The following is a 14,475-nucleotide window of genomic DNA, read 5'->3' as shown; positions in this document are numbered from 1 at the left end:
AATTAATAATACTAACAATAATAATATATATGTAACAGTAATATATAATTAGTTTATCACTAAAAATAATATATAATTGATAATGAAGATGTAATCAGTGTGTATAGCAGGCCAACTTTCTTTAACTCATTTCGATCATGACAAAATTGACGAAATTAGACTATATATTATGCCTACGTAAGTGGTGAGAAAATTAACCCCACTCTTAACCTCTTAACCATTTCTTAATTAATTAATTATTTTCTTTATATTCATTTCTATGTTTTCTTGTAATTAATTAATATATATATATTGATTTCTCTTAAAAAATATTTAATTATTTAAAGGATTTTTTTATTTTACACTTTAAAATATATATATTTTTTTTTTTTTTGCATTTTTACGGAATTTCAAGAAACTCCTATAATAACTAACGGAACAACTTAAATCGCAACCAAAATTTGTATAACAACCTATATAAAACTACGTCCGAAATAATCCAAACCGTTAATTTAAAAAATATATATAAAAAAAATAATTTCCTTTTATTTAATTACTATAAAATAGGAATGTCAATCTGGACTCTTTTCGCGGGCCGGGCCGGGCCCCCGGCCCGACGGGCCGACCGTGGCCCGAATTATTCGGGCTCTTATCGGGCTTCTGGCCCGGCCCGGCCCGGCCCGGTATATATTATTTCGGGTCGGGCCCGGCCCGGCCCGGTTTTAAATATTAAAAAAAAAAAAGAAAAATAACTAAAGAGAATAATAATATTAACAAAATATCGTGTTGGTCTTTGTAACAGTTCATAGAGATATAGTGATAATTTCAATAAGTTTGTTCTTATTTTTACCAAATGTTTCGTTTCAGACTGTTGAGACTGTATTCTATTGACTATTAACAATTATTCACTTTCAAGGTCATACATTGAAACGTTTGTTTCTGTAGATTCTATTCTGCAAATTAAGTATTTCTATTATCTATATTCAATGGTGACTGGTATTTCTATTTTATTTCACATCCTTGTTTTGATTATTAACTTCCAACTATTGAAAAGATTGAACTGAGAGTATTATTGTAAGAAGTTATCGAACTAGTTTAGAGCAGAAGCTATATTATTTTAAGGTTATTATCTATCTGAGGTTGTGATGCAATTAAATATCAATTATGAGAAACTTTTATGTTATGGCCTGTCAAACTTGTTCCATAATTTTAATTTGTTCCAATGAAAATATATATGTAGTTAAAAGTTAGTTTTAATCCAACATAGTTTTGTTGGTGGTGCCTCTATATATTCAACACTGTTGGTGATGCCTCTATATATTCAACAGACTGTACACAGTTATATATATATATATATATGTTGTTAATTACAGCATTCAATTAATTCTACAGTACCCATGCATGCATTTTGATTTAATCATCCTAGCTAAAGTGTTCATTTGTTATAAACTACTATTAGTTTTTCCCACATTCGAAACAAGTAGTGTTATAATAATGATTTGTACTTTATTACTGATAAAGTTGAAATTTTTCATGAAATTCAGGCGATGAAGAAGAAGAACAGTAGCAACACATACAAGAAAAAAAAAAAAAAAAAAAAACAAAACCGGGTCGGGCCTAACCCGGCCCAATTATCTCGGGCCGGGCTTGACCCGCTAAGCCAAAAAAAGGAGTCGGGCCGGGCCGGGCCGGGCCAAAGTGATGTCGGGCCGGGCCGGGTTTGTGGCGGGCCGGGCCGGGCCCGGCCCGACTGACATTCCTACTATAAAATATTCTGTGTGCCCACTAGCTATTAGTTGGAGAAATTAATTAAACTCCTTTATAATACGTATTACGTAGGTAGTTCAAACTTGATATGATCTCCTAACGTAAACTTGGTCATAATTTTTGCATTGAAAAGGTTTGGTAGAGATGAGTTTGTTCTTAACGTAAAAGACATTGAACATAATCTTAATATTATGCAAACCCATTAATTAATTTGAACAAATTAAAATTAATTAATCGTTGATCAAATATTGATTAATTCATAATATATTTATTGATAGTTATTATATATTTTTTTATATGCGTAAAAAATATATATACATAATTAATTTAAGTGTGTACAAAACAATTCAACCCTTTTAGTAAACACTTAACTTTGTTATTTAGAAGGAGGTAGTCTTATATATTGAGAAATTACCAACTAAGCATGCTAATAATGTAATAAGAATATTATAGTTGTCCAACATTAAAAATACATATATATTATTTTTAGTATGATTTAGTTAGTATTGAGTATTATATATTATAGATATATATATATATATTAATGAAATTCATTTACTTTAAAGTAGAGGAAATCGCTCAGAAGGATAACATAAAATTTAAAAGGGACATCATTCTTTTTAAATATACAATCAACGTTATATCGAGACTATTATATCCCAAAACGTACAACTCGATTAACAATCACAAAATAATTTCACGGTTACGCGTGCTTGACCTGAGATAATTTCAGGATGGATGACCTCTTGAAAAATTTTCTCAGGAAGTGTGCGAGTGAGGACGAAGCACACTGAAAACACTCGTGTTGGTTTGTAAAGTCAGTCGTCAATCTATGAAGCAATCAGAGTGACGTACTCGTGTATAAGCAGGCCGGCCCTAGGCATAGGCGGGCTAGGTCCACGCCTAGGGCCCACTCATTTTAGGAGCCCAAATAAAAAAAAATTAAAAAATATACGTATATTTTTTAATAATTTTTAAAAATACTATTTATTAAGGGCCCAAATTTTTTTTTGTCTATAGCCTTTTTTATCTCAGGGCCGGCCCTGTGTATAAGAGCCATCATTTTGTGGGTGTAAGGACTTAACAGAGGCTTGAAGCAGAGACGTTACATTATCTTTCTCTCGTCATTGATCAGAAGCACATTCTAGAACTAAGAGTTTTTTTTTTTTAGTAATTTTACACTAAATCGCTGATTTTTTTTTTCGTGATGATTTTTTTTGTTTGTTGCTTATATTGGTGTGATGATTTTTGTTTGGAGAATAAGGTTTGGGGGAGTGGAGGGCAACGCTGGCTTAGGAGGAGATTCAACGATGAAACGTGCTTATATCATGAGGTTTGATGTGTTCGCTAATTTAGGTAGAGCTCCAACAATGTAGGGTGGCTGCTCTCTCTCGAGCTAGCACATCGGAGCTGGGAAGGATTGCAGAGGTGTTGGTGGTACGATCTGGAGAGAAAAATGGTGTGATGGGATTTGAATAGGAAAAGGAAGGAGAAGAAGAGAAAACTCGTGCGGGAGGCTGTTTTGTTAGGAATTTTCAATTTTTTTTTTGTTTCAGTTTATTTTTATTCTTTTAATTATTTAGTAAAAAAAAAGTAAATAAATATATTTTTTTAGATAATTTTATAATATTTAAATAATTAAATTAAGTGGACCAATAAAATTGTGTCATGTGTATATACTATGTCTACATGATTTAACTAGCATGTCATCTAACAAATGAAAATAAATAAAAAAAAAGCTCAATTACTAACAAAACACTAATTTTAAGAATTTTACCGCTAAAAAATGAATTTTAAAGTTAATTATTAGTGCTAAGATTTTAATATTAGGGAGTTTGTTGGCACAAGTTGCTCTAAATATGTAAAATCAAACTAAACAAGTACAATTTATCTATGAACTATGCGTACATGGGATCCAAATTAAACTAGCTAGTCCGTACATATGTGAACAAGATGATGAGGGCGCCAGTGAACCAATAATTTTATTTTCAACTCAACAACTATAAATTATAATATGTAATCCCACATAAAAAGTGCACTAGCTAATAATGTTCCTTAATTAACTTTCAAATATAAAACAAAATACACACTAAAAAAACAAAAAGAATAAAGTAAATTAAATAAAAGCCTAGACTAAAATTGACTAGCTAGTATGTAGTGGTGATTATATATATAATAGCTAGTCTATTTCCTTAATTAAATTGCTTTAATGTTTACATATGCTATCATATCATATATAAAGTTTATAAACAGTGCACTAATTAAAACCAGCCAAAGCTTTACTTAGTTTAACAATTTTGACTAAGCCATCTTTTCTTATAAAAGGGAAATGTTTAAAAGTACTAGTAATAATTGTTAATATTATATTGCTATTGATGTAATTAATTATTCAATCTCATATAGTAACTTAAGATAACAATATTTAAAGGATATCATTAATCAATCTTAACATGCCTAATAACAATATATTATTTATTAGAATTCAAATTTCACACACGTATTAATTTGGATATATATATTTTTTAGAGGTAACGTTTTAGGCTAGAAAAAAATGCCAAAAAATAAAAGTAAAAAAATTATAAGTTTATTGTCTATTCTAAAACAATACTAAACTAATATATAGACAGCAATATTTACATAATAATAATAATAATAATAAAAAAAAAAGAGATGCCCTTAAAAAATTAGATAATAAAATTTTAATATCATAAATGCAAAAATTTATTCCTATTTCACTAACATATCTAAAAAAAAATTAAATAAGTTTCAAATCAAAGTGAATAATAATAATAATAATTTGGATATATATTGAATAAATAGGCTCATCAAAGCATATAAGGTCAAAAATTTGACAATATTAGCGATATGAATAGCAGTATATATATGATAATTAAGCAAATCTCACGTACGCATGGACTTTATAGTTATTGTTATATTTGTAATAATTAATATATCAGAAAATATATGTCCATAGATATTTATATATTCTTTTCATTATTCCAATCTAATTATAATATGGTTTCCTATTTTGATTGACCAACAATAGTACTTTCTATTAATTCTTTTAAATGACATGTCGCGACTATATAATAATATATTGATATATATATTTATTATATATTTTCATTCATGATATTAATATGTATTTTTATGTCAAAAAAAAAATGTTATTTTGTTCCACATATATATGATGAATTAATAAATATATATTTATTATTTTCGTTCATTAGATTTATTCATGATATGTACTATACATATATATAATACTATTTTATCAACATATACGTAAAATAATATAATATATTATCATCTTAGTACATAAAAAAATTATTATCTTATATTCTTCTATATATTAAATTCTTGAACAAGAAATTAATAACGAGGAATATACATATATACATAAGTTGGTAGTTGGATATTGTTGGAATATGATCCTAAATTAATGCTAATACTTTTATAAATAATAACAATATTAATAATAATAATAATAAGGGGGCATATAGGTCATTTACACACTCAATTTTTTATTGATATAAATTTTGTATATAAATTTTTTAGATATTTTATATTTTAATTCTATAAAAATAATTTTTTTTTATCTATATTCTATATATTTTTATATTTGTCATCCTAAAATTTATATTTTTTTTATTACATGTGTTTATTTATATTCTTATAAAATTATAATTTTCATTTTTATTTTCACAAATATTATATTTTTTCAATAAAAAATAAATATTTCATTAATGTTTTAAAAAATATTTTTTCACCCTCACTAAATTATTGGGCTAATTCCGCTACTATATAAATACACATGAATTAATCAAATGCTAAGTAATTATATATATAAAAAAAGAATTTTAATTCTCTAATTAAAGAGATAAGATTTGGAAATTTGGATATTGGTATTAAGAATTTATAAGATATAAAGTGATCATGATCTGATGTAATCTAGAGAAAATTATTACTAATTATTGGTAGCTATATGTTTACTAGTATATTGTTACGTGCGATGCACGTATGCTATGTTTTATATTAAGTATTATATTATGAGTTCGGAAGGAAATAAATGAATAAAAAATTAATAATATTTAATTTAGAGAGATTTGAATAATAAATTTAAATTAAACTTTTATGTCCCATAAAAACATATTGGAAACAATAATAATAAGGTTATAATATATGTTGCATTTGTTCTAGTTCTTAAAATAATAGCAGTAAGAACATATTTGACCTGGAAAAATAAATATTACAAAATTAAGAATAAGCAAAGCGTGTGTAAATTAGACAAAGAAGGAACCCTCAATTCTCAAAGTCTCGATTATAAAGTAACAAAGAAGTATTAAAATTTCATCTGCTCGTTATAAAGCCACATTCACTCAAAATAGCACAACAAAAGTAACAAAGAAGTATTAAAGGTGTAAATTTTACCAAAAGCAATGAGAATTAACAACTGATGATTGCATTCTGTTTCAGTAGGTGAAATTGAGAGAGAGAGGCTTTTGTTGTGTTTGCCTGTATGGGTGATGAATTGGTTAATAGTAAAGATTGTTTAATTCTTTGGGTTTAATTATTATGTTTATTTTTTGAAATTTGAATGAAGCAAAAATTTCAAAAAATTGTAGATATGTAAGTTAATCGTAAATATTATTTAATTTTGGATTTGTTAGAGAGATATGTGGGTAAGATATTTTTTTTTAATTTAAAAAAAGATTGTTTAATTTTTTGGGTTTATTTATTTGTTAAATAGTTAAACAGACAGGACTGTGTATATGGCTATGTATATGATTTAGTTTATATGTGGTCGAAAAAAAACCAAAGTAATATAGTAATTAATTAGTTTGGCGATAGTTACGTACACGACATTTCAAGAAATTTATTAATTTTGACTGAAACCCATTGATCCATTAATTAAAAAAAATGTTAAATGGCATAGGAGAGGGTGTGTTGTAGATTCTACGTTTGAGTTTAAGTTATTCAATATAATATATAATTTATTAATTAGGGTGATAATTTATGCTTCCGTGTCATATTTACTATTACAAAATAAGCAGCACATACAATTTTATTAATAGCAATTTAAGCTTTTAATAATCCAATTTTTAATAATCCAATCAGGACATCTTCCACATTAGACACGACTAAGATTAGAATTAAAAATATAAATCAAATAATTAGCAGCTTAATTCTTAGATCATTTGACAAACATATTAAAATAAAAGAATTTTAGGCAGCTAAACTCTCACAACTGTCATTTCACTTGTATTTAACCTTCCAAACGCAAATTTGATAGTAAAATCCTCCAAACTACCAAACTGGTAGCAAATTTATGGTGTCTTTCGCTTAACTATCACTATGGACTGCTTATGTATATATTCTTGTACACAGGTGTGCACAGGGCACGTTTATATTGGTACACCTAATATTATTATTTAAAAATTATTTTAAAATTAAATAAAATTATAAAAATAAAATATTTAAAAAATTAAAAAATATTATAAATTTTGAAATAATGTTTATATTTTTTAAATAATAATATTAGGTGTACCAATAAAAATGTGATACGTGTATAAAACTTGAATCTCTCTAAGTCTTTGGTGTTCTTTAGCCCCAATACCAGCACTCTCTCTCGATCTCAAATATGTGAAGCTCTCAGTATGAATGAAGCTACTGAAGGAAGTCTTTATTTAGGCCTCCCCAACATTATAGGGCATAAAAAGTCTTCGATTCTTGGTTTCCTCAAGAATAAAGTCATCTCTTGGATCAATAATCGGAATGAAAAATTTCTGTCTCGTGCTATAGTAAAGAGATTTTACTCCAAACTATTATTCAATCATTACCTACTTATGTTATGAGTGTGTTTCTCCTTCCTATAGGCACTTGTAATGATATTGAGAAGCTAATGGCAATCTTTTGGTAAAAGACTAATTCTAGCAAAGGAAATGGCATTATTTGGATGTCATGGGATAGGATGGTTGCCCAAAACTTGAAGGCAGTATGGGTTTTTCTCATTTACATGACTTTAATCTTACTATATGTTAGCAAAATAAGGCTAGTGTCTTATGTGTAAATCTGATTCTCTAATGGGTCAGCTGAGCTTGGTTATAATCTAAGTTTTATCTGGAGGAGTATTTTGGAGTGCCCAAAATCTGGTTCATTTGGGGGCTACTAGAACTATTGGGAATGGAGCTACCACTAGTATTCTATTTCATCCCCTGCTTCCTTTTTCAGAGGACAAGTATGTAACCACTACTCACCCTAGTTTGATTAATAAACTAGTAAATTCTTTTTGTTCTTTATTGATAATTGTAGTTGGGATATTGAAGTCATCAAAGACATGTTCTCTAACTGCGAAGCTTTGCTAATTTTAGGCATTTTGTTACGCCCAACTACTGATGTGGATTTTTGGTCATGGTTCGAAGAACGAATATGTTTGTTCTCTATTCGAAGCGCTTATCTTCTACAGTCTCACAAAAACTCTGGGACAGGTGTTGATAACTTTGGGTTTCAGCGTAGACTTTGGCAGCTTAAAATTCCACCTAAAGTTAAGAATTTAATTTGGCGTGCCATCCGTAGATGTCCGCCGACTTGTTTGTAGCTTGTTAGAAAGCATGTTAAAATTTCATCAGCTTGTCACGTCTATCATTCTCATGCTGAATCAATTATACATGCTCTGCTTGTTAGACATTTATATATATAAACTGAAATGTATATGTTTAAGTGTTAAGTGCGGAATTAATCAAACATATATACACTATGAATAAGGATCGAAATACCTCCAGCCATTGAATCTTGAGCTTCAAACCCACATAAGCTTTGATCTGCAAAGGAAATTGACTACCATGGGTAATCGGGCTTCCTCGCTCTCTCAACTCTCTTTAGATGGAATTTGCTGTTATGAACAGAATGAGTGAGGAGCTCGGGGACCGAGACCCTATATTTATAGGTGAGATACTCCATCAGTATCTATGCCACATTAATTGTCAGAATATTATGACAATTAATTCAGGAAATCAAATCAGGTAATGAATATAGAAATCTGACCATATATAGAATATTACGTAATTGATTCTCGTCTGCATTCAATGAATATAAAATATTCATTTATCAGAATCAATAATATTATTTTATTTCCTTAATTAGAAATATTCTAATATTCTCCCACTTGGTCAGCATTTAAACTAAAACATTCAAACCCAAACGTTCCTCATTATATAATAAACATACGAATCATAGCGACATGTCCTCATTATAAGTCGAGTATTATCTTCCATGTATTACGATATATTTATTATATAACAATGTACTTTATGTGGCAATGTACTTAAGTGAATAAACCCTAACCCTTATGTTTATTCAGGTCCTCTTACGATAATTTTCTCAGATGAAATTAAGGTGCACATAAATATGAGAAAATATCGAAATTAGAGTTTCATTAAATAATTTTTGGTTGTACAAATAAAAAAACTGCATATGGGTTAACTGAATCCCATATTTACTTTATGATCCTTGAATTTGTGTTGCGGCATGCCTTTAGTCAAGGATCTATGCGATCACCCAATTCAGTTTGCGTGATTAATGACCACTTATCACGCCTTTTTATGGCTAAATACTTAATGTCGATATGCTAGCTTCGACCAGTACTCTTAGAGTTATTAACCATAAGTATTGTAGCTGAATTTATCGCAAAATTTTCTTAATGGCCTAATGAAACTGTAATTCTGAACTCTAGGCCTACTATGAAACTCTAGAATACATCATACGAGATGTATCCTCAAAACAATAAATGAATCTGACTTCTATAGTGAAATAACAATCAAGATTCTCTACAATATAACTTACTGGTAATCTTAAGGACGTAATAAAATATTGATTTACGTTAATAAATACAACCAGTGAAGTATGTTAGAATCTAATTGGTTAACTATATTTCCATATGGTCAATTCATCTTAAAATATGTATGAATATAATTTTTAGTATCTTAAAGATACCTCATCACTTTGTATGAAAAATAAAGTGGTCTTAACTTTAGTTATTCTGATACTACTTAACGATCCTGAAACAAATGTAATGCAAAGTCTTATTCAGACTCTTAGGCATACATTAGGCTTCTAAAATAGAAGCAAATGAATGTTCTTAATTTATTCTCACTCCAGATCATTTTTCGTATGCTTTGGTTCGAGTTGAATTTATCACACTTAAAGATAAAAGTTATATCAGATGAATAATACATAATTTTATTTAATCAGAGATGCTGTGGCTACTCTCTAATTAATTAAAAATATATATATTATTTATATTCCTTATCTCAAAATAATAATTTGAGATATGAATGATTTCAACTTATATAGAAAACTTTTATCATCATTTGCAAGTAACATATTGTCGACGTATAAAACAAATATTACTCCCACTAACTTTTTGGTATATAATTATTTCCATAATTCTCTTTTCAAACCTAAAGGAAAAGATGATATAATACCAATTTGTGAGATGTTTGTTTTAATCTATAGGTAGACATCTTAAGCTTGCATATGTTCACCACTATTAGAGAAAAATCTTTATGGCAGCTGTATACCTTCTTCTCTAGTTCACTGTTTGGAATTGATTAATGAATTGAAACAAGCAACAAATGCCAAGGTCTATAATAGAATCTTTTATAAAAACAAGTGAGAATGTAAATCTCATTTGTTATTGATTCTTAGTTCAAAATGAATTTCTTAGCAATGAATATTCTTTTATATCTTTATGTTTCTCAATGTTGCCTAATGAATATTATTGGTGAAAAAACCTATGCTTAATTAATGTTCTCCACCCCATTAGACAACTTTACTAAAGATAAACTTTATTGTTATTTAAGATATTCATTTCTTCATTCATGGCATATTGTACTACAACTTCAATTCTTTATCATTCTATAATTTAATTTGTGTCTCAAATTAATATTGTAGTTGAACTCTTATTGTACAAAATGTAATCACTAGAAAACATTGATCTTACTGTTCTAATAAGTCATCTTAAGGATGGACCAACAAACTCTTAAAAGAGCAAATGGTTCAATAACATGTTATTTTAGAAATTGTAAGCAATTACTAAATAACATAACTTATTAGAATTTTACCAATGACTTGTATATTATTAATGATTAGTTATGAATTCTCAATAACCATTAATCTTAAGGGATGTTGTGAATCATAATTAATCTAACACTTGAGGTGGAAGTTTGAGAAAATATGAATGATCTTTCTCGGAAACTAGGTTCCTAGATTGATCACTCCCACTGATCAAGTCAATTCTTAATTCCACAATTCTAGTGTTGTGAGATGGATAATAAAATATGTAACCCTTAAACCTTATAGCTTTTCAAATGAAATATGCTCATTTATGGTTTAGGGCCCATATCTTTTCTTTGACAATTGTACTCTAACTATATATGGGTATTTATAAAATGTGTACATGTCATCAAGTCGGTTTTCAACCTTATCACAACTCAAAATATGTTTGAGAAACAACTTTGGTTAGAACACGATTCGATATGTACACCCCATTGTTGAGTATCAATAGACAAAGATTTAGGAAAGATTGGAGTTTGCTATGTAGGCTCCACCCCATGTCCAAAAATGTTTAGTTTCTTAAATCTGTTACACACTATAATTTGGGTGTACCAAGCATATGTATCGGGCAATGAACCCATGCTTTTAAAGAAACTTTACAAATACACTGGGAGTTTATCCATACTCATGAATTTTGATGTAGTATTCTCCATTTTATATTTGATCTCACTATCTTAATATGCAAAATGCACCATTTCTCTACTTAAGATTTAAATGTCTTTGAAACATATAAATCCATACTCATGTCCATTATGTGATCTTAATCCACTTAATATATATAATTTTATATAATTAAGGATGCTGTGGCTACTCCCTAATTATTTAAAATTATGTGGTTCACTAGACACCAAAGTATAAACTGAAGATTAAAATTTTACTAAATCCAAAATTGCCTGTGGGCTAAATTTTAAATTTAATAAAATTAGATGAACTTTATGATAGATTTAATTAAACAATTAGTTTTGGAAAATGAAGGTTTATTATCTATCTTTAATTAAATTTGTGATAACACTATTAAATTAAATCCCCATAACTCCCTGTGGGGTAAATTAAGAGAATTTAATTTAACATATTATCCTAATTAATTATACAAATATAATAAAATCCCTGTGGGGTAAAATTATTATACCTATATAATTAATTACAAGTTATGTCCATTAAGGTGAATTTTAATTAATATATAATTTTATACAAATAAGGATGCTGTGGCTACTCCCTAATTATATAAAATTATATTTTCACTTTGACATTAGGTATTGGGCTCTACCTAAAAGTAATTTCGTTATTAACATAGTAGACAATCACTGAGATTAATGCTCCTAGTGTGGTCGTCCGAAGATCATTAAAAACCGTTCTAGATATGAGCATTTGTCCCAAATTCATGTTTTCTTATGTCAAACCACAAAATTACTTACATTTTATTCATATTTTATTCATTTTAGGAAGTTTTATGAATATTTTATGAAGTTTTATGAAACTTAATGTGCTATATAAAATATTCAACCTATCTTAATGTTTGAATATTTCTAAATATATCTAGCACTATAAAAGGAATTTATGTATAGCATTTAAATCATACAAATCTAAATTAATTGCATTAAACATAAATTTGCCAAATAAATACAAATTAATACAATTATTGTATGATAATAAATTAAATGCTTAATTCCATAATATATAATTAATTATGCATTTATGACCATATAATATCTTAAATATTTATACTAATAATTAATTTGTATAAATAAGGTAATTATACAAATTAGTACAATTAATTATATGGAATGAATTAAATGCAAAATTAAAGACTATACTTAATGGCGAGATTTTTTCAAATTTTATTAATTTAAACAATAAATTACATAAATTTGGTAATAAATAATTAAATGCACAATTATACAAATTGCACAATTATTACATGCCTAAATAAATCATGTAATTAATTACCATATTAAAACAAATTTCCATTTTCAGTTTATACTAAATAACATATTAATTCTAAATATATGTATTAAATTAAAAATGGAAATTAATGAATGTAATTTATTGACTAAATTAACAATAGGAGAATAATTTATATTTCCAAATAAATAAAAAATATATAAAAAAAATCGAAATTTTTTCCCTTTTTTTTTTTTTTTTTTGAAAAATACACTGCCATAAACGACATAATAAAATTTCCTTAAACTTCCAAAAATCATGAAATCAATTCCAAATGAATCTAAATGCAAAATTAAGACATTCATATAGATTTTATGCATCGAAAATACATAAAACAAAGACTTTAAAAATCACCAAAATTTTCTGAAAAATAATTTTGAGATTTCTTTGTTTTTTCAAAGTGGATTTTCATGCTTAGAACAATCTATATTAATATATGAATGTATTAATACATATACAATATATATATAAATATATATACAGAAAAATAAAAATACTGTATGTATATATATAAACATGAAATGTATATATGTATATATTTGTATATAGCATTTAGATATATAAATAATATATATATATATACAACATATATACGTAATGAAATGAAGAAAAAATATATATATATATATATACGAATATATATATATGAACTGAATGAATAAACAAGTATATATGTATGAAAATATATATGTATATATATAATTGGGATTGAATGAATATGAATATATAAATATATACACAAACGAAAATAAATATATATATCAACACTGAATTAAATATATATATATATAAACACTGTATATACGAGTATATATATATATATGAAACTCAAACTAAAATCAAGGCAGAGATAAAAACCGCTCTGATACCAACTGTTAGACATTTATATATATAAACTGAAATGTATATGTTTAAGTGTTAAGTGCGGAATTAATCAAACATATATACACTATGAATAAGGATCGAAATACCTCCAACCATTGAATCTTGAGCTTCAAACCCACATAAGTTTTGATCTGCAAAGGAAATTGACTACCATGGGTAATCGGGCTTCCTCGCTCTCTCAACTCTCTTTAGATGGAATTTGCTGTTATGAACAGAATGAGTGAGGAGCTCGGGGACCGAGACCCTATATTTATAGGTGAGATACTCCATCAGTATCTATGCCACATTAATTGTCAAAATATTATGACAATTAATTCAGGAAATCAAATCAGGTAATGAATATAGAAATCTGACCATATATAGAATATTACGTAATTGATTCTGTCCAGATTCAATGAATATAAAATATTCATTTATCAGAATCAATAATATTATTTTATTTCCTTAATTAGAAATATTCTAATACTGCTTACTTGTAACTATGCTGAATCAATTATACATGCTATGCTTACTTGTAACTTTGCCAAGTCTTGCTGAAATGCTTTCAGAATCATCTATGACACAACTTCTCTATCTTCTTTTAGCTGCTTGTTGGAGAATATTATGAAGACTTTCGATGATGATTTTGTTAGCAGAACTGTCATGTTGTGTTAGGCAGTATGGAAAGCCAGAAATGATGTATTATGAAAGAAAAAAAAAACACCTTCGATTGATGAGGTTATTGCATTGGCTTGTGTTTCTCCTGATCATGGCAAAAAGCTCAAGATAACTTGGTTAGCATCTTTATTT

Source organism: Cannabis sativa, chromosome 8 (assembly GCF_029168945.1).
Source record: "Cannabis sativa cultivar Pink pepper isolate KNU-18-1 chromosome 8, ASM2916894v1, whole genome shotgun sequence".
NCBI lineage: Eukaryota > Viridiplantae > Streptophyta > Magnoliopsida > Rosales > Cannabaceae > Cannabis > Cannabis sativa.
The sequence above is the reverse complement of the archived record's forward strand: the minus strand, read 5'-3'. Positions refer to the sequence as shown.